At 36.2% G+C, this 26,320-nt stretch overlaps 1 long non-coding RNA gene across 10 annotated transcripts in view; it reads left to right on the forward strand.

The window, feature by feature from the left end:
* Window positions 1-26,320, forward strand: part of LOC144287898 (uncharacterized) — a 258,963-nt gene that overhangs the window by 134,205 nt on the left and 98,438 nt on the right. For 7 of the 10 annotated variants that reach the window (XR_013355718.1, XR_013355715.1, XR_013355716.1 and 4 more), the window contains one exon: window positions 4,215-4,382. This is a non-coding gene — a long non-coding RNA (uncharacterized LOC144287898). Of the gene's footprint in view, window positions 1-4,214; window positions 4,383-4,483; window positions 4,703-7,873; window positions 8,011-12,787; window positions 15,795-26,320 lie in introns of those variants that run through there. The other 3 variants (XR_013355717.1, XR_013355719.1, XR_013355720.1) reach the window with 3 other exon arrangements.

Here is a 26,320-nt window from a genome sequence, read left to right on the forward strand (position 1 = left end):
TTGTATGCTTCCTGACTGATTGATTGTGCTGGCTTTTCTTGTGTTATTTCACAATTCAGTCTTCCAATTTGCTTGTGGGGTAGGTGCAATTATTCCCTGTTTATGGAGGAGGAAGCTAAATGTTTAACTCTTGCCCAAATCACCAATCACAGCACTTGGCCAATATTTATATCTAAATATTATTAAACTCAAAAACTAGTATTCTTTCCACTCAAATATGTGCTTGCATTAAAGTTCATTTTGTTGAAATGATTACTGAGAAATTTAGATTACAAGTCTGCATTTTATTCTTTACCTTACTCTTAATTTTTCCCTTTTAATTTTTTTAGAAATTTGATTTTGTAATATTTGATCTGTACAATGAAGGATCATATACATAATACATGAAGGTTATAAAGCAAAATCACACACTTTGAATCCATTTCCAATTTAAGAACTAAGACATTTCTAAGCTTTTGGACCTTCCTGTGTGTTCCAGAACTTTTCTCCTGTTTACTTTTCTCTTATTTTAGTCAGGCCAGGAAGGACAAATACCATATGATTTCACTGCTATGTGAAATCTAAAAAACAAAACAAATGAATAAACAAACACACAAATCAGAATGAGATCTATAAATACAGAGGACAAACTGATGGTTGCTAGAGGGGAAGAAGAATGGGGAGATGGACAGAATAGGTGAAAGGGAAGTGGGATAGGCTTACGGTTATGGAATGAATAAGCCATTAGAATAAGAGGTACAACATAACGAATATAGTCAATGGTATTATGATAACATTGTATGTGGCAGATGATAGTTACAGTTGTGAGCATAGCATAGCATATAGAGAAGTTGAATCACTATGTTAAATACCTGAAACTAATGTAACGTGCCAACTATTCCCAAATTAAACCTAAAAAAAATTAATTATGTCACGTATGTATCTCCAGGCAATTCTTGTTTTTTATTTTTTTCAAAATGATTTCATACTATGTTTAGTCTTCTGTGTGATGTTTTGACTTGATATTATGTTTCTAGGATCCTTTCATGTGATAGCTTGTAGTCACATTTATTTTAATCGTTATATCATATTCCACTGCATTTTTTCAAAATTTATTTATCCATTTTCTTTTAGATAGATATGGAAGTTATTTTTAATTAAAAAAATTTATCTGTAAAGCACACTTCTGTTATTGATATTCATGGAAATATCTTCTGATGTATGTGGGCAAGAGTTTCCTGACAGTGTATGCTTAAGAGTGGAAATGCAGACAGAAGGTATACACATGTTCATCTACACTAAAATGTGCCAAATTTATTTTTGAAGAGGCTGAATCAATTCATACCCTTATCAGCTATGTGTAAGAATACCCTTTGCTTTGTGTTGTCTCTAAGCCGTGTTGGTATCAGACTTACAACTTTTTTCCCAATCTAATGAATGTTAAATACTATTTTATTGTAGTGTCATGTTTATTTCCCTTATTATTAATGAAGTTAGGCTCCTTTCTCAGTTATTGGGCTGTTAGTATTTTCTTTTCCATTAAATTTACCTCTTCATAGTTTTGACCATTTCATTTTGAGTTGCCTGACTTAAAAAATTCATTTGAATGAGTTCTTAATATATTTTGGATATCAATGTGTGTAAATATCTTCTCCTAGTGTTTGATTTATTTTTTCACACTATGATGCTTTGTAATGTATCATTATACTTCATTTTTATGTAGTAGAATTAATCAACCTTTTATTGTACGGTTAGCATTTTTTAGTTTGATAAAGTCCCAATTTATCAATTTTCCCTTATGGTTTATGCTTTTGCTGTCAAGTGTAAGAAATCTTTACCTTGTCCTAGTTCTTGAAGATTTTCTCTTTTTTTCTCTAAAAATTTTATAGTTTTATATTTACACAAGTACAATGGATCACAATTAAGTTTATAATTCATTTTGAATTAAATTTTTTTTAATAAGAAGTAAGGTTTAGGGGATCCCTGGGTGGCGCAGTGGTTTGGCGCCTGCCTTTGGCCCAGGGCACGATCCTGGAGACCCGGGATCGAATCCCACGTCGGGCTCCCTGTGCAGGGAGCCTGCTTCTCCCTCTGCCTGTGTCTCTGCCTTTCTCTCTCTCTCTCTCTCTGTGTGACTATCAAAAATAAATAAATTAAAAAAAAAAAAAGTAAGGTTTAGATTCACATTTTGTGAATGGATGCACCATTATTTGCAGCACCATTTTTTAAAAAGGCTTTGCTTTCTTTACTTCTGTACCTTTGTTAAAAATCAGTAAGCATATTTGTATAAGTCTATCTCTGGTTCTCTATTTTCTTCCATTGATCTATGATTCTGTCCCTCTACTGACTATGCTGTCTTGATTATTTTAGCTGAATAATAAACACTAGTATCAGTTAGAATGTAATTTTCAGTATGTAGATTCTGTACATGCTGTTTTTTGAATATACCTAAATATTTTATTTCCTGTGGAACTATTATGAATGGGATTGTGGTTTTAATTTTGGCTTCTGCATATTTATTGTTAGTATGTGGAAATATGATTGATTTTTTTTATGTTGATTTGCTATCTTTTGACCTTTTTGAACTCATTTGTTCTAAGATTCTTTTTGTAGATTTCTTGGGATTATCTGTGTAGATAACCATGTTACATGCAAGGGGAGACAGTTTTATCCTTTCTAATATATATACTTTTTATTTTTTTGCCTTTTGCAGTGATGAGAATTTCCAGTAGTTATATAGAATAAGAGTGGTGAGAGTAGGTGTCAAACATCCTTACTTTGCTGATGTTACAGGGAAAACATTCAGTCTTCCATCATTAAGTATGATGTTAGCAGTAGGGATTATTTTGTGGATGTTCTTTATCAAGTTGAGGTTAACAGCTCTTTATTCTTAACTTGCTGAGAGTTTCTATTATGAATGGCATTGGATTCTGTCAAAAGCTTTTTCTATGCCAAATGACATGCCTGTATAATTTGATTAGTTTTTTTTTTTTTTTGTCTTAAGAAGCAAAGGAAAAGAAACAGAGCCTGCACTAGGTTCTGGGCTTTTCAGCTGAACAATAGTAGTGGTTTATTACAGTTTCTGAACCAATTAGAAAGTAAATCTCTATTATAGATAGCCCTGCAAATCCAAAGCTATAGGATTTATAGAGTTTTCGGAAAATATGGGTTTTAGCAGCAGGTATAAAATGATGACAGCAGTAAAACTCTAACGTTGAATCTTTTTAAGTTCCTTAAACATAACATTGGGCATGAATAAGTCCTATGTTTTAGTCGTTAAAGAGATGAAAAAGATATTTTGTCCCTAAGTTCTTTCCTATTTCTTTGTTTGTACTATGGAATCACATTTGATAGACTGAGTAAAAAGTAATACAGACTTTTGTTGCCATTAACAATTTATAATTCCAATTCACATTCTTAGATGAGATGCAAAGCAAATGGTTAGCTAAAGTCCCCCCAAACTTGACATAAAATGGACTGTTGTGTTGGAATTAGACAATGTATGCCAAAGCATTGTTTTCCAGATCAACTTCAAGCCATGAAAGAGTTGCACACAAAGGTCTTCATTTACATTTTCTCTGTGTTGTTCATCATTGCTCATTGAGACAATATTCCATGCTTCCTCTTGTGGGCAGGGCTTGGGCTGGGAAGTGAGGAGGATGCAAAGGGAAATGGGCAATGGACCTTGGTACTGAGGAGAAAGAAAGACTCATAAACAACTCCGAGGTTGTGGCATAAGTATAGCTACAATATGAGTGAAAAGTGACAAAGAAAAACATCCAAATGCTTCATTTATGTGACAACATAAGCCCATATGTTTGAAATAATTGGTGTGACAGTCAGAACCTTTCAGTTTCCATCTGGATATTTGTTATATTGTCAACGCTGCCCTGTTTTGAAGATTCGTTTGCTTTTGTAGCATGATAGGTTCTTTTTAGCTCATTCATTTTCTTTCTTATAAAATGTGTTGCTGCAGCTCCAATAATACACTTTTGATGACATCACAAATGATTCATCCATTAGTCTTATATCACTCAACACACCAGGCCACACTGGCAGAAATCTTTCTTGCATTTATGCTACCTAATTTGAAAACTACTGTCAAATACTTCAAGAAAAAGAAAGAAATCTCAAGAGAATTAGGTGATAATATTATTCAGTGCTACCTATTGAGAAAATTTACTTAATCAAAATAAAAAATGTGACACCTGGTATGTATCTATCACTCTCCCCAGCTGGTGCAGAGGAAGGCAGCCAGCTTGGGCTATGAAATACCTTCCATTGTGGAGTCTTCCCTGAATGGTGATTTGAGCAAGGTGAGGGGAGAGGGAAGCTACTTCAGCTTAGTTCAGCAAGATCTCCTGGCTTCCTGACAAGTCACTTTGATGTGCAGTGCCTTTGAAGTAAGTCCTTTCATATTTTGCACCCTTTTTCACCAATCTCTTTATTAGCCCCTACAGTTTATCAGAGGGAGAGAAGTCCTCTGATAATTATTTCTTTGAAGGAATCTGAGAGAAGCTAGATACAGAAGGAGGAAAACAAAGACAGGAAGAGAGAAAGACCAAGAACGCTAGAAGGGGAAATGGGTAGTGAGTAAAGCTATTTGGCATTTGAATCTACCTCACCTATATTTTAGTTAAAAAAATATACCACTAAAATAACCAGGACTTGGCTTATAAGGGTTTTTCTGGGATATTTTATACTCTTGTCATCAGATTCTTGGGCCTGTTTTATGCTGATAAGAATGCTGTTTCCTCTTTTGCATTTTAGAATGTCAATTTTTAGAGAAATCTAAAGTCTTTTTGAGTATTTTATTTTACTGATTAGAAACTCTTTTAGAAACTCAAACAACACCACTGCCAATACCCCCATATGTAAAATGAAGTTAATAATAGTATCTATTTCATAAAGTTACTATAAGAAGGAAATGAGCTAATGATTGTAAAGTGCTTAGAAATGCCTGGCAAAGTAAATGCTATATAAATGTTTACTAAATAGGACAATACAAAATAAATTAAAAATAAAATATAAAAAAGAGAATAATGAAATATTGAATAAAATATACCTTGATAAGTGAGATTGTCACCTGATCTGTGTTGAATGATTTCCAAAATTAGACTGGTAACTCCAGGGAAGTTAATGTTGTTTCTGCTCCCTCTTGCCATAATTGGATGATGCTGAAGTTTCATATTGGTGTTACCTTTTCTAGATGACACAGAAGACAGTAGTTTTAATTATTTCTAAGCTTTTCTATGGTGCTAAGGAGGACACTTGTTCTTAGTTACTTAGGTTTTGGCAAGAAGGTTATTGCATCGTCTTGTGGTCTGGCTGAGATGTGACCCAGGATAGCCAGATGGTGACTGCCTTTATCCAGGGAAAAGTTTCTCTGGCTTGAAATATGATTATCAGCAACATCACTGGGCTACTCTTTGAGGAAGAAATTCAAAGTTGTTTCCGATTCCATGTTTTCTTTCTGTTTTTGTTGAGTCTTTTACCGTGTATTTCAGAAGCAATGCCAGAATAAAACACTTACTTCTTTGATGATATATTTACGTTAGTCACCACCCTTTCAGCAGAACCTGACCTAGAATGTCCCAATGACAAATTTCTTGCTGTTGCTTTTGCAACAGGCTCAGAATATGAAGGCTAGATATCTACCAGGGTGGGGCTGTTGGTCACACTACTACTAGTACCTGGTTATTGCCTGGTATTTTAGTTTATGGCTTGTATTCAGGCTTTAGGGATTGGTGCACTAACCACTCATTGTTGTAGATGGGCACTGGCTGAATGCCTGACTTAAGGTTTGCAAAATAATTGCAGTTTCTTGGTTACCAAGCCGATTAATTTTTAAAGTTTCTAGACAAGATGTCTGCAGACTCAATTAGGGCCTCAGTGCTGAAGAAACTACTAGGTCTGTGAATTCAGAATACCAAAAGTATGTCCAGTCTGCCTAACAAATACCTCTGGCCATTTACATTCTTTAAACTGTTACCTTAAGAGCAGAGAAAACAGTTGCTATTTATTTTTAATATTGAATGGTTAAGCACCAGTTAAGAGTACCTAGGGACTTAAGATTCTCTCCTATATTCCATGGATGTGTTAATTAAATTGTTATTATACCTTTATGGTCTACCTGCTATTTCAAGATCCTGTGGTTGAAAATTGCCATAAAATGAGTTTCTGGATTTCAAACTTGGCTAGATGGTTGATTCCCCACTTATCCCAATATTGTCTTCTATGAACAATTCAAAGAACAACTGGGACAACTACTACAATGTGTTGAGTGATGGCTGTGTGTCTGATAGTGTGCTAAGCACATTAGTAATGTGTTCTCTCATTTCACACTCACATTATCCCCCTGTGCTAGTTATTATTATGTCCATTTTATTAATGAAGAAATCAGTATTCAGGTAATTTACTTAGTCATATAGATAGTAAAGAGATAGAGATGAGATTTGAATGTAAGCTAATCTGAAGACAAGCCCATACTTTCAGTCACTATGCAAAATTTGCTTCCTCAGTGGCAAGATTGCTCATTTACTTTATTGAAGAGTTACCCAAATCAGTTGGGACATATGATAAGACTAGTGCATCAGTTTGTCTGCTGTGACAAGGAGTACCAGCCAAAAAAATTAAAAGGAACCTAAATTCTATCTATCTCAAACTCTTTTAAAGTATCCACATCAACATATCAACCTTTGCACCTCATGCTTTCTCAAGAACTTGCTAAAGTCATTGATATTCTATGTATATTAATATGTACATTAATGAAGACAACCTATTCCAATGACATAAAATACACATAGCATTAATTTTTTTTTTCATAGCATTAATTTCTAACAGATATGAGAGCAAACAATCCACACATCAGCTCCTTGGAATCATCTTCCAGAAGTCAAAGGTTGGCCATGCCTTTCTCCCAATTAACCTCAGGAAAGCCCCTCATTTTTCCCACCTTATCTTCTCTAGGAGACCATCTGTCATAAATATGTTATTATATCCTGACACCTGGGAAGCTCAGCGGTTGAGCAACTATCTGCTTTTGGCTCAGGGTGCAATCCCGGAGTCCAGGGATGGAGTCCCACATCTGGCTCTTTGCATGGAACCTGCTTCTCCCTCTGCCTCTCTCTTTCTATTTCTCTCTCTATATATATATCATGAATACATAAATAAAATCTTTTAAAAAAATTAAAACAAATATGTCATTATAATGAGCAATATTATGGGCATGAAGAATTAAAGACTGCTGAAAAAGAAGTCTTTTCATTAATCTACTATTCATGAATAAGGTAGCGGAAGAGAGTTAAAAATTATTCAGAGTAAGCAGTTTATTAGAAAAAAAAAAACCCAAGAAGTATAGAATAATGGTGATGCAACTTTTAAATGATAATCATCTATGTACCTGGAAGAGAATAGTAATGGTAGTAACAACTATTTAAAGAGAACTTTTATGCACCTTTTCTTTTTCTACAGGTACATTCTTTCCTTAAATTCATATCATAACCTTTTGAGCTGGATATCATTTTGGTAATTTTTCTGAATGGAGTAGATGGAAATTAAGTGTTTTTGGTATTTTGCCTAATGATAGCACAATCAGAATTTAAATCTAGGTGTGCCTAACTCAGAAGCTTGGGTGCTTTCAACCAAAGGCTCCATAGTCACATTTAACTGAACATATATAGCACGGTGGTACAGTGATGGTGTTGAAGAGCTCTTGGCTTGATTCAGCTGCTCTGTGTGATCAGTATGACAATAATTTTGAAGACAGAAAACCATGGGCAGAGGAGACAAGCCAAAAGAGTACTGTTGTCCAAATTAAAAAAAAATTCTTATATTTTATATTATTTTAATTTTTCTCCATAATCTTTCTCCTTAATCTCTTTCCTTAAAAAAGAGACCATGAAGGAAGACTACTATTAACCTGATATGAAATGAAGGCTGAAAATTATTTGGCTAGGCATGAATTTTTCTACAGTGAATCTGCAATAGGACTTCCCTGGACATAAAGAAAATTCAATATACAAGAAGCAGGTAGTGAAAGTGGAATTTAAGATTTAATAATGAAGAGAATGAAACTATATCAAATATTTTCTATTAACAAGGATATTATTCTACATAACCACAATATAAATATTAAATTGAGAAATTAAGATTGGTATTATTATCTAATGCTCAGGTCCCATTCAAGTTTCGCCAAAATTGCTAATTATGTCCTTTATAGAAAAGGTATCCAGTTAATCACACATTACATTTGTTTGTTGTGTCCCTTTAGTCTCCTTTTATCTGGATTAGTTTCTCCTCTTTTTTAAACCTAAATTTTATTTTGTTTGTGTTTTTTCTTTTGGGACCCTGACACTTTTGAAGATTACAGAATACCGCTTTTTTTTTTGTGAATGCCACTCAAAGCAGGATTCTCAGTGTTTCATTATAATCAGATTTGGCAATGTACCTTCAGCAAGGATATCACAGAGGTGATACTATGTTCGGTATACCTGTCAAGTAGTGTACAATTTTGCTCACTTTTATCACTTGATTAAAGATATTCTCTGCCAACTTCTCCATTCTGAAGGTACTTTCTTTTATTAATAAGTATTTTGTGGAGAAGTACTTTGAAACTATGTAAACATCCCACTTGTTAAATTTCAAACAATTTTTTTCATTCATCTATTTATATCTCTTATGGACTCATGATTTCCTCTTTTATTTAGTGGATTATATTCTATTATTATCATTATTTATTTTTATGATAAGATATTCCCAGATTTTCTAGGGGCTTTTATGTAAGTTTGACATGTCCCCATCATTCTATGAGCATATCTTTGCTTTCTGGACAAAATGTTACACATTCATCTTCACTTTCCCTATCTCAGCCTTGTTATTAACTACTTTCCAAAGATCCCTGGTTACTTTATTGAGAAATAGTATTTAGAAGTCAAGATCTGGGAACTAGGTATACTCATTGCTATTGGGATACCACTGTTCTCAGGCCCTCTCAGTGGACACACACACCCACATACACACACGTATGTTTCTTACTATGTCTCCATCTAGTTAGCTAGCTATTGAAAACCTGGCCTAATCCTACCTATTTTGATTCAACCTTGTAGGGTTCATTCTAGTTTTCTCACATTCTGTATTTGTAACTGTCTTTTCTTATCCTGAAAAACTTGGCTCCCATTATTTTTTATGTATTTGCTTGATCACTTCTCCCATATGTAATAAATTTCCAGTGGCTCTGAAATCCCCTTCCCCCTTCCATCCACATGTCCTTCTCATTCTACCCGGAATCCAACTCCTTGTGCCAGGCTATTCCCCAATGTGCGTGATTTCCCCACCCTTCCTGGGTTCTGGTACCCATTCCTGGCCAGCTCCCACCCTTCATGGCTGTCTTCCTCACATTGCCCTTGCCAGGCAGCCTTCCTGGCAGATGTCCTCCTCACCATGTTCAGTGTCTGATTTACCACACTGGACCTCCTTTCTTTCTGCTTCCCTTCATCTCTCTTGTGTGAACTCTGACATCCTGTATTAGGCTGCCCTCAAGCATGGATGCCCTTCTCACCCTGTTTGTTCCTTACTCCCTAATATTAACCCTCATTATCCTTCTTGGACCTTGTCACTCCATGCATTTCTACCCCCTTTCCCCAAGTGGATGTTTATCTTGCCTGCCGCATCTAATGCCTTTATGGTTGAATTATTCAGGTTGGTAAAGGAAGGAAATGGAGGGAAAAAGGAGAAGAGGAAGTCAAGGAGAAGAATAATGAATACCTTTGAAAGAATATCATTGTCTTAGTTCAGGCTACTATAACAAATCTCCATAGACTGGGTGGCTTAGACCACAAATACCTATTTCTCACAGTTCTGAAGGCTGAGAAGTCCAAAATCAAGACCCTGTGGATCTAATGTTTGGTATAGTACTGCTTGCTGGTTTGCAGATAGCCATCTTCTTGCTATATTCTTACATAGTGGAAAGCATAGAGCTCTAGTTTCTGTATATTCTTGTAAAGTTACTAATCCTATTGAAGGTTCCACCCTCATGACCTAATTACCTCCCAAAGGCACTACTCCAAATACCATGACGTTGGGGATTTAAGCTTTAACATATGAATTTTGAAGAAGCACAAACATTTAGTCCATAGCAATAATTAAGGCTCTGCCCTACTTTCTAATTAAATTTTGCCTTTCTGAAGTGTTTTACTAGAATCAAATAGTAGGGGAATTTTTACTCCATTGTCTTTACTAATTAATATTCCAAAAGATCACAAATAAGCTACAGTTATTATACTTCTTAATAGTACTTTTATAATAATATAATAATTATAAACACAAGGGTGGTCTGTACAAATGTTTATCATTTTTCACTGCCTTTATTTAAAAAAGAGACCTCAGAGTCTTGCAAAATTTATCTATGAATGAGTGAATGTATTCACTTTAAACAAAATAAACATGAAGTTCTACTCCACTTTCATTATAGACAGTGATTTCATCACTGTTTGAAGACACACTTGTAAGGATGACAAAGGTTGTCTAGGGTTATAACCAGCCTTGAAATTTTATTGCTTTGCATTCACATATGTATCTCCTTGGCCTTTGGTTTTTATATTTTTTATGATAACTGGGAAACCAAACATAGAAACACTCATTTAATTTTCTCTAGAAAGAATGTAAAAACATATTCCTAGATATAGAACAGATGCACAGGACATGCATTGAAAATAGTATGAAAACTGTCATGTCAGCCCTCACAATCACATTTTTTCACCTGCTTGGGGAATTATACATAGCTGCCTTGTTGAACACATTTCTTGACTGTAAAATTGAAGACTGCCAGATCAAAATGCTGCCTTAAGCATGTTATTTCTTAGTTTATATTTTATACTGGAAAGAAAAAAACATTAAATTACAAACTAAAGCATAATGGAATGGTGTTAAAGAATGGAACTGATTTTAAGAGATGTTAAGTTGCAGAGATAACTGTAGATCAATCAGGATTAATTTATATAGCACTCTATAATGTCTAGATGGACTGAACTTGGGCAATCTAAGCCAAACTGCAATACTTAGTCACTTAGACCACAGGCCCCTATTATCCTAAGAATATTTCTGAATTTGAGAAAATACCCACATTAATATGGTGCAGTTTATATTTAATGCTCAGCCCCTTAGAAATTTTTTTTTGCTAAAAGATGTAATTTCTTTTTGTCTCTAAAATTCTGCTTTATTACATTAAATGAATCAGTAAAATATTTTATAAAATTCAAAATAAATATGTTCTATATTTATATATGAAGATAATTAACTGAAATTTTTGGATCCTAAAAATGCCCCAAGGACTAAAAATAGTTTTGTTTTTGTTTTTGTTTTTTATAAATTTGTGGGACATTCATACTTCCTCAGCTGGTAACTGCATTCAATAGACTTTGAGCAACTACCATAGGAACCTAGCTACCCTTATGCCATTCTTTTTTTTTTTTTTTAAGATTTTATTTATTTATTCATGGGAGACACAGAGAGAGAGAGAGAGAGAAAGAGACACAGAGAGAGAGAGACAGAGAGAGGCAGGCACAGGCAGAGGGAGAAGCAGGCTCCATGCAAGGAGCCGGATGTGGGACTCTGGGTCTCTAGGATCAGGCCCTGGGCTGAAGGCAGTGCTAAACCACTGAGCCACCTGGGCTGCCCCTAAAAATAGTTTTTAAGTAAAGCAGTCTATAGCTGGCTTTTATCAAGTGCTCATTCTATGTCAGATATGCTATATATATGCTATCTCATTGAAACATCACCTCCATCCTATGAGGTAGGTGTTTTTATCATCCCAATTTTTCAGATGAAAAAGGTAAGGCCTGGAGATGCTGAGGAGCTTACCTAAGATCACACAGGTGGAAAACGATGGAGTAGGGATTTGAATTTGGTAGTCTGATGCTATGGTCATACTCTTTACCTTCATGCAGTAATATATGAGTGAGGGACCAAAAGAAATGGAATCCATATTTTAAAAATTTTGTTACTTTGCTTATGCTATATTAATTATACTCTATCAGAGTATGATTTTTAAAAGTGGCATTTTCCCATATTCATTCTTCTATGGGGTCCTGGAGAACAATTAAAGAGAATACAGCTGGGATTAGGATTGAGCTATTCAAAGCAATAGGGGAGAATACAAGGGAGAACCCAGCATTGGTGGCTCCTGTTCCAACCCTGGCTCCAGAGATGTGCCTACTCCTCCCACTGGCCAAATCTAGGCAATGCCCACTATAGTTAAGGGTACAGAGTTTGGAGCCAGACACAACTGAATCCTTTTCCAGCTGCATTATTTATTACCAAGACATTTTCTGAGCCTCACTTTTTCCATTTGTGAATAAAAGGAATATGTTACAATAACACCTTGTAGTCTTGTTTGGGAATTAAAATGAACTAATAGTGGCATATAATGTGGTCAGTCTTTCTTATCCCCTCTCAAATTCCTATTCTCATTGCCCTGTTGCTGACCACTGGCTGTCTAAAGTCTTTACTTTCTTAGTATTCTACAATGAGGTCTTGCTTGCTACAAAATCCATTCTCTTCTTTCCACATTCATATTCATGTTTTGTGTGTGAAGGTTGATCTCATTTTGACTTTGGGAACAAAGCAATTGAATGAGCCTCCTGGGAGTGTTGGCATCTTAAAAGCAAATGTGTTAACTCAGATGGATCTAGCTTGTAGACTGTCAAGCTATGTGACAATTTGAAAGTGATTTCACGCAGGGTGGGAGAGATATGTTTGGTAAGCCTTCTCAAACCAAAACATTTGTATTAACCATGATCTGTTCTTTCAGAGAAAGGGCTAGCCTCCTCCATATATGCCCTCCCCGGCTACCCTCCACCTATGAGTCCTCTTAAAAGCCTGAACATTTTCTGCTCCAACGCTGGAAAAAGAGGGTCTGAAGATTGACTGATCTGGTAGTTTTGAAAGGTTACTGACCTCATAAACCTTAGAGGCACACATGGAGAATTTTATAATTTGTTAGTATGTGCAGGTGATTATAATCGAATGCTTTCCTGGTTGAGATGTATAGAAGTAATGAAAAAGAAAGTGGCAAATGGTTACTAAATAAAAAAATAATTTCAAAAAAAAGATGAGCAGGGCATGGATGCTTTCTGAAAATAGGAAAGGCTAAAGAATCCTTAAGAATAGGATTAATTTAGCTCAAGTCATGGAATTTATACATGACAGGGTGGTTTATAGTAGCATGGGTGTTGTTACTAGAGAATCTCAGTATTAGTCATAATATGAAATATATGATATTCCCCCTTTTTGATGACTCAGCTCTGAAGTATCACTCATGGATACACATATTTCCAGTGACATTCCAGTGTCAATGCATATTGACCATTGACAACTAACAGAGGAGGCTAAGGGAAAAGAGAATCATCAGCTTCTTCCCACATATCATTCTTCAGAAAGAAGAATTTGCAGAGCTGAAACAGAAATCCTCTCTCTCTCTCTCTTTTTTTTTTTTTTTTTCTGACAGGGCTTGTTTCTTTATATTGTTCTCTGTGGTTTATATAAAAAATAATTTAAAGGATAGTTGTCTTAGTTGCTAGACAGCACCACTTTTAAAAATGCACTTCTCTTTAGCACATATTGGCCTATCTTGTAAATTACCACAAGCCCCTTCACAATGTAGATTTCCTTGAAGTTTCAGAATTGACTGGGAAAGACCAGCTCCTCCTCCCTGGCTAGGGCTGAAAAGACTGTGACATCAACCACCAGGTGATGCACCTGATTAGGTCCCTGAAAGAGCAAAAGATAAAGAGACTGAAAACCTAAACCCATTGTGGAGAAAGAAGTGCCCCTATGAACATGACTGTAGTAAAATAGGGAATAAAGGAAAGCAAATACTCCACAAAAAGTAGTATGAGATCATGCCCTTTTAAAAAGCATTTTAAACCTGAAATTTTCTGTTAATGGACTGTGAGGTCAACTATCAGGCCATAGCTTCAATAGGAACAGTAGGTCAGCATTCAGAAGCAAAAATGAGGGAAGAGTATAGGTACTAGATAGTGCTAAATGAACTACTTTAAACCTACATAATATTGATTGTCCTAAGGAAATACAGATGATAATTCCTGATAACATTGTAAAGCTGTTTGGAAAGACTCTGTTGAGGGCATGATCTTTGGGATTTTTTTCTTATTAAAATCTTAGTGAGGGCAGCCCTGGTGGCTCAGCAGTTTAGCGCTGCCTTTGGCCCAGGGCCTGAATCCTAGAGACCTGAGATTGAGTCCCGCGTCAGGCTCCCTGCATGGAGCCTGCTTCTCCCTCTGCCTGTGTCTCTGCCTTTCTCTCTCTCTCTCTCTCTCTCTCTCTCTCTCTCTCTGTCTCTCATGAATAAATAAGTAAAATCTCTTAAAAAAATAAAAATAATAAAACCTTAGTGAGAGAGCGGTTATTTCACATGTGGTTTCAGATTTTGTTTCTCTTATTTCTGATCTGGTCTCTGCTTTGTATGGCCAAGGATTTTACTGTTTAACATGAGGCATGTTAGTTTGAGGAATTATCTGTCTAATATCCCCATCATTATTCCCTGCTTAGTATTCCTGACCTTCCTCTCTGTGTTCTGTGAATCGTTATCTGATTCTGTTTATGTCACTGTCATCTACACTTGAGGATTATATTTGTGACCTTGGTCATATCACTCATTCTCTCTTAGTACCCTCCTTTGATAAAGAAGAATGACAGTTACTTTTAAGTTCTTTAGAGAAAGATGTATATCCTTAGTTACTTGTGAAATATTTATTAGAGTCCTGGGAAATATAAAACTGAGAAGGTACTTAAATAAAAAAATATGGCTTTTGGAAAAATTTTTTTGTTATTGTCTCATTTTCAAAACCTAGGCAGTTAACTTGAGTGTAACACCATTGTAAACAGTTGCTATATATTTGAACATATTATTATGCTAGATCCTACACACTCTAAATAAATCTTGGTTCCTTTCCACTAGGATAGTTGAACGTGACATATAAACAAGTAAGTTAGATAAAATACAAGTATTGCCTAATCACTCCAAATCGAGGGGAATTAACATGTCTTTGAATAAAACATATAGTCAAATCTCAAGATCCATTCAGTAATTTCAACGAATATTTAAGCAAATCCAACCAATATAAATTGGATCATATGTTTGGGTGCTAGACTCTTTGCTGACCACTAGGATTATAAGATTAAGCTCTTATTGAGTTTATAGACTAATGGGGAGATAGATATTGTCCTAAAGCGAAAGAGGAGTCATTAAATATCTTAAAGCAGTAAACAGTTTATATAGCCTTGTATTTTGGAAATATTATTCTGAGTTTTCTGAAGAATAATTAAGGAGTGGAGAATCAAAGCAAAACTGAAGACAGGGGACCAGTTTGTAGGCTATAGCAATATGAAATGCTGTTAACACACAAGATTCTCTGCTAAGCACTGAAAATTCTAGAATAATGCATACAGCATGTGGCTTTGCCCTCATTGTGATTAACGTATAATTAAAGATATATGACTTAAACCTAAATGAATTAATAATACTAGCCTTGTTTTTCTTAGAAGCATGGAGTATAAAATCTTTGTATTTCATATCCAGAACAGAGATATTACTCAGTAGGTGTTTGAAAGAATGAATATGTTGAAAGACTGTCTAAAAAATATATGCCATATAATTTTTAAAAGAGTGAGAATTTCACGTAAGGAAGTAATTACTGTGGAGTGTGTGATAAGTTCAGGTACAGGGACAGACAGCAGAGAAGACAAAGTGATTAACTCCCTTCACATCAGACAGGACATCTGACTGAAATAGATTTTTAGAGGTAAAATTGTTTTTCCGAGGGGCACAAGGTTGAATTATAATTTATAGAGAAAACTATGTGCAAAGGTATGAGAGTTGTGAAAATATTTGTAATTCTCTACCTTCCTGCGTACTAATCTGTTTGGAGTATAAAGAGGAAGGGATTAGGGCTAAAAGAGAAAGGAATTAGGTTGACAGAGACCATTTCTTAAAGAACTTCAAATGCCACAGAAAGTAACTGATATCATATCTTGTAGCCTCTTAAGGAATTTGGGCCAAGGACAGAATCAATCCACTGTGCTATTAGTTTACCCCAGCAACAATATGGAGGATGCATTGGCGGGCCTGAGGCTAAATCAAGAAGCTCAGTTAAATAGTGGGAAACTTCCACTGAAGTCAAGTTAAGGTAATGGTGTCTTCTTTCTCCTTCCAAAATTCACTTGAAACAGTAGACCCCCAAACAGCTTAGATTTTATATCGTTGACAAACTAGAAGGTCTGTAACTCTGAACCACCATCTAGGAGGGAGATTGAATACTATTATTAGAAGACACCAAGAAAGGGTCCCCACTGAATATTTCAGACACCACAGCAGAGCACTGACAATAAAGTGGAACTCTCTGAAGTAATGTTATAAACTATTACTTTGTGTAAAACCTAAGTTCTGAGGTCAGGGAAGAGGGAAAGACAGCTTGAGATGTAATGTAAGTTTATTATCTGAAGGTAGACAGCTCTCAAGAAAAAAAATGGATTCGATTCTGGACTCTGGTGCTCGTTTCACCTCCTCCAGGGCAGAATGAATAAATGTCCAAGAGAATCTGGGTTATGCTAATGGAATTCCCTCCACATGCAAAGGAACATGAGTGGTGGGTAAGATGGTTCTTCTGACGAATATGGATGAAAAAGGATTCCCGTTGTACCACAGAATCGTGAAAATTTATATTCCAAGGAAAAAAGAATTGCCCAACAATTGATTTATAACTTCTATAATACAAAATTCACCCTTTTGAAGTGTACAATTCAAGGGTTTTAGTATATTCACAAGCATGTGATTATTAAAATTAGCTAATTTCAGGAAGTTTTTATCAGCTTAAAAATTACTTATTTATTTTAGAAAGAAAGAGAGAGAGGGGGCATACAAGCAGGTTGAGGAGAGGGATAAACAGACTCTGCACTGAGCACTGAGCCTGACACAGGGCTTGATCGTAAGACCCTGAGATCATGACCTGAGAGGAAACCAAGAGTGGAAGACTAATGGACTGAGCCACCCAACTGCCCTGGTTTTTATCAACTTAAAAACAAATGCTGTACACATTTGCAGTTACTTTCCATTCTCCTTTCCTCTAACTTCTATCTACGACTAGTCAACTTTCTATCTCTATGGATTATTCATTCTGGGTATTTTATAAAAATTGAACCATATAATAAGTGGCTTGTTGTGTCTGGCTTCTTTCATTTAACATATTTTCAAGGTTTATCCATGCATGTATCAGAAATCTATTCCTCTAAGTGGCTGAATATTTTTTATAGGATATACCACATATTTTTGTTTCTTTGTTTAGTCATTCATCAGTTGATGGACATTTGGGTTATTTCCACTCCCTGGCTGTTACGAAACATGCTGCCATGAACACTCATTTACAATCTTATGTATGAACATATTTTTTTACTTCTTTTCATTATATACTTAATAATAGAAATGCTGGGTTATATGGTAACTCTGTTTAATTTTTGAGTAACTACAAACTGCTTTCAAAGTGGCTGTACTGTTTTACGTTCCTACTGGCAATGATGAAGATTCCAACTTCTACACCTCTATTTACCCAATATTTATTTTAAAATGTTTACAGTGTATATAGGCTGAGGGAAAATTTGATGGTAAGAAAATTTGAGAGACTAAGACTTGAGTGCTTTGCAAAGATGGTTCTTTGAGAGAAGAAGGGGAACTATAAGGCTGAGAATGCATGTAAATAGATTTCTATGTGGGATCCCTGGGTGGCGCAGCGGTTTGGCGCCTGCCTTTGGCCCAGGGCATGATCCCGGAGACCCGGGATCGAGTCCCACATCGGGCTCCCGGTGCATGGAGCCTGCTTCTCCCTCTGCCTGTGTCTCTGCCTCTTTCTCTCTCTCTCTGTGAGTATCATAAATTAAAAAAAAAAAAAAAAAAGATTTCTATGAAGAGAAATGAGAAGCTGAGGATGTATTTTTCTCTGGAAACCTCTAGGCTGTGAATGAATGAACCATGGTTCTCTACCATAAAATAAATTGATTCTTGAGGAGAAAGGTGAAGATTTGGAGTAGCTGCTTGGGGAATTGGAAATTAGTACCAACATATATAAAACTAACAAGTGGTGCTGGAGAGCCAAACAATGTTTAAGTCACTAGGAATTATGGTTATGCCTACCATCCCTGAAATCGCTACCAAGAAATCCTCCTTTCTGAACAGAATAGTAGCACTTAGTGATCTGGGTAGATGAGTGGTGAAGAGGGGTATTTATTAGGATCATAATTGAGAAGTTTAGAGTTGTTTTTGGATGAAAGGACCCTGTTGAAATTGTGTGTTAGAAAAAAAAAATAGCCCTAGTGACTGATTGGAGAGGGAAGAAGATGAAGTTGGGAAAATAAAGTATTCAAGACAATAAAATAGTATCCATGAAATTGAAGAAAAGTTTTAGTGAGAAAGGGGGATTTTTGAAAATTTACAAACAAAAGAAAGTTGAGATATAATTTTTTAGTCAAGCAAATATTGCCTTGTCCAGTCCCTCAAGGTTTGTTGTAAGTGCATTTAGTCTTTATTTAAATAATTGTATTATCTATAAAGACAAAGTATAAACATATTTAGCATGGGGAATAGTATACTGGAAGTTGGATATAAGGACAAATGGCCTCTCTGCCTTTAAAGGTAGGGAGAATTTCTTAAGGAAATGTGGTTTCAGGAGATTTTGAAGGATGGCAAGGGAAGAACTTTTGAAAAGTTAAGGTAAAGAAGGCATTCCAATTATTGTGCAGGAGGAACTGCCTGAGAGTAGATGAAGAGAGTAGATGTTAATTCTTAACACCTAGGGTGTCTTTCCAAGGAAAATGAAATCCAGATGAGTCTTAACTAGTTATTCAGTGTATGCCGAATCTCCCCTTGTGTAAAAAGGTCTTCCATGTCACCTCCCCAAGTAAAGTCTGTGTGGTTGTCAGCCCTTGAATGACATCTTCATACAGCTAATCAGTTTTATTTCACTCTGCTTCTTCCTGCTCAGCTTTCTCAGCTACACCTGCTGCTTTTAGCCACTTGCATTCCCAGGAGAGCTGCAGAGTGAGATGGGGCAGGAAGCAGAGAAAGCATGGCAATGCAAAGGAAAATATAAAGGAATGGAAGATGACCATATAAAATAAAAAGCATTCAAGTGGGGGATGAGGGATTTGGAAAGAAATGGAGTTTGTGAAAGGAATAAAAATGACATTATAAGAAGAGAAAAGGTTAGGGAAACATGAATACAAAGGATGATTATGCTGGAGAGTTTCTTAATCATTGTGAGATTGCTTCTTTTGCTGGATTGTTATGAGGAGTAGTAAATATGGGGCCTTTATTAGATCATCAGTTCTTATCATATATTTTTTTTTTTCAGTATGAACACATGTGGGAATGGTAGTTATATGCAAGGTAAACTCTCATGGATATACCCAGGTTTATGAGCAATTTACATCACACTAATTTAATTTAATTTAATTTAATTCCTTTCTCTTTCAGCTAAGAATGTATATTATAAGCAAATAGGTAAGAGTGATCTTGTTACAGAAATAACTAATTTATCTTAAAAATTAAAAACTCTTCAAACATTTAATTGTTATTATTATAAATTACTTTTTAGAATTATCACAACCAATTAGAGTACCTCAATTGTGAGGACAACCGTGAGTTATTTATGAAGTTTTGTATGCCAGTTTGCTGCAAAATAGAGAATAGTAGCTGAGGTAGTACAATCAATTCAGCATATAAGTTTTGAGTGTCTCTAATGTGCTAGACATATTGATCTTGATCACTTATCATAAGCCCTCCAAGGGCAATATCCTTCTTGATCCTGCTTTTTCCATCCTTCTTCCTCCTCCTCCCCCTAGTATGTGAGTTTCTATTACTTTGGGATATACACTACGTGTTCTGCAAATAAATGCATAAATTATAGGTGCTTTAGTGCTTTATAATACAAATGATATGGAGACTCCCTCTATGTACCATTTTAAACTAAGGGGAAGAAAACATATGCACTTAAAATTGTGATGTTGTGATTTCTTCGTACATGAGTGTTAGCAGTTTTTTCCTAGTTCCACATTTGAATCATTCAAATCCTGTGACATTTAAAAGAGTTCTGTCTTTTCCAGGGAAGTTCCAAGTTTTGGGAGACACAAAATTAGGAATATCTTAATACTCATGGAAAAAACAAAAAAATAGACAAACAACAGATAAATAAGACACCAATTCAATCTAGAAGATGAAGTAAAAGGGCGCCTGGGTGACTCAGTGGTTGAGCATCAGCCTTTGGCTCAGGGCATGATCCCAGAATACTGGGATCGAGTCCTGCATTGGGCTCCCTGCAAGAGCCTACTTCTCCCTCTGCCTATGTCTCTGCCTCTCTCTCTCTGTGTCTCTCATGAATAAATAAATAAAATTTTTAAAAAAGAAGATGAAGTAAAAAAATGCAACGGATGATGTGTTTTTGAAGTAGTCTTTAGGGGTCTGGAGCTGAGGGCCAAGAAAGAATTCTTGAGAGGTCTTAGGTACAAAAAGGTGGTTTTATTAAAACATGGGACAGGATCCATGGGCAGAAAGAGCTGCTGCCCTGGGATTGTGAGGAGCAACTGATTATATACTTTGAGGTTAGGGGACAGTAAATTAAGGAAGTCCCAAAAGGATTTTTATACGCTAGAAAAGACTCACAGGATATCAGAGGCCTTGCTGTCATGAAACCTAGGTTATTTTTTCCCCTAGCATTAACATTAAGACAATTGGGAGCTTCTTGGAGGAACATTATACTCTGCCTGCCTCAAGTATTTGTCAGTGGGCTGCAAGATATAAGGACATTTAATTTTACCTACATTTCCTTCTACCTTTGTTTCTCACACCATGGGTACTGGGTGAATAGGACAAGGTTTAGCATGTGAATTGTTCTACAGCCAGTTGAAGATAATGAGAAAGAATTGAGAAATGGCAAAAGAGCTTTTTGAGAAGCCTTATTGTGGGTTGTATTGGATAGCAGATACAAATGGAGAGATGAAAATATAAATTGTAATTATATTGTAAATGTTTTAATTGTTAGACTGCCCTTTAAATGTATTTCATATAGAGACTGAGTCACATGGGATCCTGGCTTGTGGACTACATTATTATTGAAGACATCAAGCAATTAGTTTTAATGGAGGGAACAATGTGCTCTGGGGACCCAGAGCAAAATTCAAATGAGGTATTGACATTTAAACAGGTTTTTGGGGTGGCCTGGAAGGTTCAGCGGTTTAGCGCCACCTTCAGCCCAGGGCCTGATCCTGGAGACCAGGGATCAACTCCCAAGTTGGGCTCCCTGCGTGGAGCCTGCTTCTCCCTCTGCCTGTGTCTCTGCCACTCTTTTTTGCTCTCTCTCTCTCTCTCTCTCTCTCTGTGTCTCTTATTAATAAATAAATAAGATCTTAAAAAACAAAACAAAGCAGGTTTTTGAAGGCTATAGAAGTCTTTAGAGTTGTGCAATGTTTAAGCCACATAAATATCTAAAAGTTTTTTTATTGTTCTGTATTTTCTTTTCTTTTTTTAAAAATTCATTTATTATGAGAGAGAGAGGAGAGAGAGAGAGAGAGGCAGAGACACAGGCAGAGGGAGAAGCAGGCTCCACGCAGGGAGCCCAACTTGGGAGTTGATCCCGGGTCTCCAGGATCAGGCCCTGGGCTGAAGACAGATGCTCAACTGCTGAGCCACCCAGCCACATTGCCCAATGTATTTTCTTTTCTTAAAGTAATTTGATTTTAAAAATATTCTTTACAAACACTTATTGGAAAGGATATATGTACCCCCCCACCCCCTGCCAGTGTTTATTACAGCATTATATTCAATAGCCAAGATATGGAAGCAACCCAAGTGTCCATTGATAGATATGAATGGATAAAAGGATGTGGAAAAAAAAATATATATATAGTATATAGTATATATTATGTGTTATATATTATGTGCACACACATACAAAATTACAGAGTGATAGGATGCCTGGGTGGCTCAGCAGTTGAGCTCTGCTTTTGGCTCAGGGCATGATCCTGGAGTTCAGGGATCAAGTCCCACATTGGGCTCCCTAAGGGGAGCCTGCTTCTCCCTCTGCCTCTCTCTCTGTGTCTCATGAATAGATAAATAAAAATCTTTTAAAAAATTATGGAGCTATAAAAAAAGAATGAAATTTTGCCATTCACAACAATATGGATGGGCCTAGCGAGTATTTTATTACGTGAAATAAGGAGAAAGACAAATAACATATGATTTTATTTATATGTGGAATCTAGAAAACAAAACAAAACAAAAAGCAGAAACAGACCCATAAATGCAGAGAACAAACATGATTGACAGAAGGGAGAATGGTCAAAATGGGTAAAGGGAAGTGGGAGATAACAGTTTTCCAGTTATGGAATGAATAAGTCATAGAAATAAAAGGCATAGCAGAGGAAATATAGCCGATGGTATCGTAATAGTGATGGTAGCTACATTTCTGGTGAGCATACCATACATATAGACTTTGAATCACTCTATTTGTAAACCTGAAACTAATGTAGCATCACATGTCAACTACACTTTATGAAAAAATGTTCTTTACAAGAACATCAAGTCCTTAGAGGAATTGACAAGACATTACATAATGAAGATAAATGTCTGAGAAAATACCAAGTTGTTGTTTGAAAGTATAAAATCTACATATTGAAATGGAGATTTTGGACTACAGTGTAATAGGAAATGAAGTAAAAAATTTTTTATCACCTTTGTTAATAATGAATGCTTAGTAAATACCATATGACTACATTCATCATCATAGTCAAGGTAAACAGTTAGAAGAGGACTGAGAATAGAATCCTAGTGAATGCTGACACTTAAAGGCTAGGGAGAAAATAGAAGCCTAAAATATGAATGGTCAAGAGTAGTAGAGACTCAACAGAAATCAGTGTCTCAAAGCAGGGGAGAAATGTTCCAAGAAGATGGGTGTGTGCAACGGCACAAAATTTCAGTTGTTTGAGGCCTGAGAGGAGATGGTAGGAGCTGATGTGTAGGCATCACTGTTAGCATTTTGGGAGAGCATTTTCAGTAGTATATTGGAAATGGAAACTATATTAGAAGAGGCTTCAGGTAATGTATGAGGAAGTAGAAGCAGCAGAGAACCTCCTGTTTTTTAGGATTAATGGCCCTCCACTGGTAACAAATGGGAGACGGAGTCATGGTTTCAATAAGAGCTGAGAACCTTCTATAGATAAAGAAGGAGAAACAACAAAGACAACAGGCTCCATCTTTGGGAGATAAAACATGCCTCATGCAGGCAATGGGAAGGAATGGCTCCATAGCCAGATAGAAGAGAAGAGTTGCACTTGGCAAAGAGAGACACCATAGTGGAGCAGAACTGAATGGAGGGCTTAAATGTTGATCTGACTCTACATTGAGGATTTGTTTACTGTTTTGTACCATATCTCCCTATTTCTGCAGGAGCAAATAAGCTAACCTGAAAAGAGGACCACTGTGATAATTCCAGTGTGGCCAGGGCACTGCAGGATGGTGAGATTTTTCCCAGTGTTTGGTCAGAATCAATGTTTTAGGACTTCTTCATAATAGTAGTGTGGCTTTTCTGAATATAGGAAGTTTTTAGAGCAATGGAACAATAGGACCTTGTGTATCAGGTCAGATTTATTTAAATCTAGGTTTAGCATGGACCAGACAGGGCATAGTGTGAAACACAGCTATGCAGGGACTTAGCTTCCAAACTCTCATTTTCTCTCAGAGCAAACCTTCCTCAGTGGATTTTGTAATTATAATACCAATTACACCCAATAAGAAGTTTAGCCATTCAACTATCCCGTAATGCTCCTGGGGTATACAGTTGCTCAGGAGTACAGAATCCTGTCAACGTACGTTCACACTGCAGGCAGAGTTAACTGCACACGATTTATGTTGGACCCTGTTTCAGCTTGTTACACTTAATTTTTTAAGAGATAATCTTTTCCTTACTTAATTGAAATCTACTCTTTAGGCAAGGAAAAAAAGACCCACTAAATTTCAGAACAGATGCTCCATTAGGTCTGGCTTCATGAATTGGAAACCAAAAATGATCACATAGTATTATATGAATGCCTTGCCAAGAAGTAGACTGTCTTCTCACACTTACCTGTTAATGTCTAGGACCTCAAAAATGATATATATGTATATATTTTTTTCTCTGTAGTGTTTATTTTCTTATTTATGAGATTGTAAACATTTCCGAGGTCATGGTGATGAGGGAGTCTTAATTAATTAGCTAACTCTATAGAGGGATTTCTTTACATATGACATTTCTCAAAATATTTCATGTTATGTAATCGGACTCTAAAAAACTCCAAGGAGATAGGAAGGATACCCCTCTCATTTTACAGAGGAAGAAATTGAGGTTCACAGACTAAGTGACAAGCCAATCATAGGAAGATGTTAAGCTAGAAAGAGAAGGCAGGTCCTTGCAATACTTAGAACCATCTTACTGAACCCCTTATATCACGAAGAAATTAATTGCCTAAGAGCCAGGGCATCATGGTCCTAGGAACAAAGACTTTTAATGAGATTTGAAGCCCTGTGTGTCACTGTGTTACCATTAAGAGTTGCCATTTCTTGGGGTGCTTGGGTGGCTCAATCAGTTAAGCATCTGACTCTTAATTCTGGCTCAGGTCATGATCTCAGGGTCATGGGATAGAGCCTTGTGTCAGGAGCATTGAATTTGCTTGAAATTCCCTCTGTCCCTCTCCTTCTGCCCCTCATCCTGCTTGTACACACACACTCTATCTAAATAAATAAATGCATCTTAAAAAAAATGGTTACCATTTTTTGAGCACCTACTGTGTGCCTGACATTTATCAATCATACATATTGCTGCAAAGATGGTAGTATTATCCATATTTTAATAAATACAAAGTTGTCACTTAAAAATGATTAATTGGCTGGTGACAGGCCAGATAATATGTGATGGAGTCAGGATTTGAACCCTAATCTGCTTGGTTTACTCTGTACAGCTGCATTGGAGTTCACAGCTTACATGCCATGTGACCATTTCAGTTTAGTCTCCTTCTCTTTGAAAATGGATAGATTGTATATACCTTGAAGAGTATTTTGACAATCAGATCAGAACATAAGGAAAACACCTAATACAATACCTTTGGCTGCTTCAACAGTAGTGATGGGTGCTATTTGTCACTCTAAGTTAGTTGGTTACTATTGGAGCTGGAGCTGTGCTCTACATTTTTTTATTTCCATCTCCCTCTTACAAGCCATGTGATGCTGATGGAAGGGTCTTGTGTGGCAGATGAAGAAACACAAGGGGAAAGTTGGGACAGTCAGCAGTGACAGTCTGAAATATAACGTGGGCAAGTGACTAATCAAGAAGGGACCCTCAGGGAGGCTTCAGTCATGTGTGCAGAGGAATGACTGTGAAGCAAAAATAGTTCCAGTGGGAAGAGGGATATTGATGGATGTGAAAGCAAGAAGAGACATCTTTTGGCTTAATTTACCATTGATTTGACTTGAGGTAAACTAGGAGAAAATATCCATTTAAAATGATTTCAAATTATGAAATTAAAGAAGCTGCAAATTGCAGGTATAGAAATTACAGATGATCTGACCACATCCAACTACAGAAAGGTTCAAATAAATACAATTAAAACATAATTAAAGTTTAAGATGGATACAGAGGTTGTTAGAAAGGACCAGACTATTTTGAATGAGTTTGCCCATCTATTTACTTGTTCATTAAATACTGCTCAACTCTGGCCATTTGGGAGGTACTATGATAGCAGTTAGTGATACAAAGGTGAAGAAAGAATGGCCCTTTCCTCAAGGAGTTCAGATTCTGGTAGGGAAACATATATAAGCAAAACTGTAATATGACATAACAAGTCTAGTTAAAGAGCTTTGTATACAGTATTATTAGAGAACAGAATGGGAACACTAAATGTAGTCTTGAGGAGAATATTAGGAACTACTTAACTAATCAGTTAAGATGATCATTTTTTGCAGAGGATCAATAGTAGTTATTCTGAAGGAAAAGTGAAGATTGTTCCAGAAAGAAGAAATAAGTACAAAGACACAGAAACATCCTGTGCTCAAGAGTATGCAATGTGTTATGGCTGGAGTGTTGGGTTCCTGAGATAAGTGGTGGAAGATAACACAGAGCAATGTGTTAAGAAGCTTGGAATTATACATGTGGGTGATAGGGAGGCTTTAGGGGGCAGTGTGGCAGAAGCAGGTGGATTCAGAGGGCACTGTCTTTGTCCAGGTGAGAGATGAAAGCCTGAAATAAGGTAG

Source organism: Canis aureus, chromosome 17, assembly GCF_053574225.1.
Source record: "Canis aureus isolate CA01 chromosome 17, VMU_Caureus_v.1.0, whole genome shotgun sequence".
Lineage (NCBI taxonomy): Eukaryota > Metazoa > Chordata > Mammalia > Carnivora > Canidae > Canis > Canis aureus.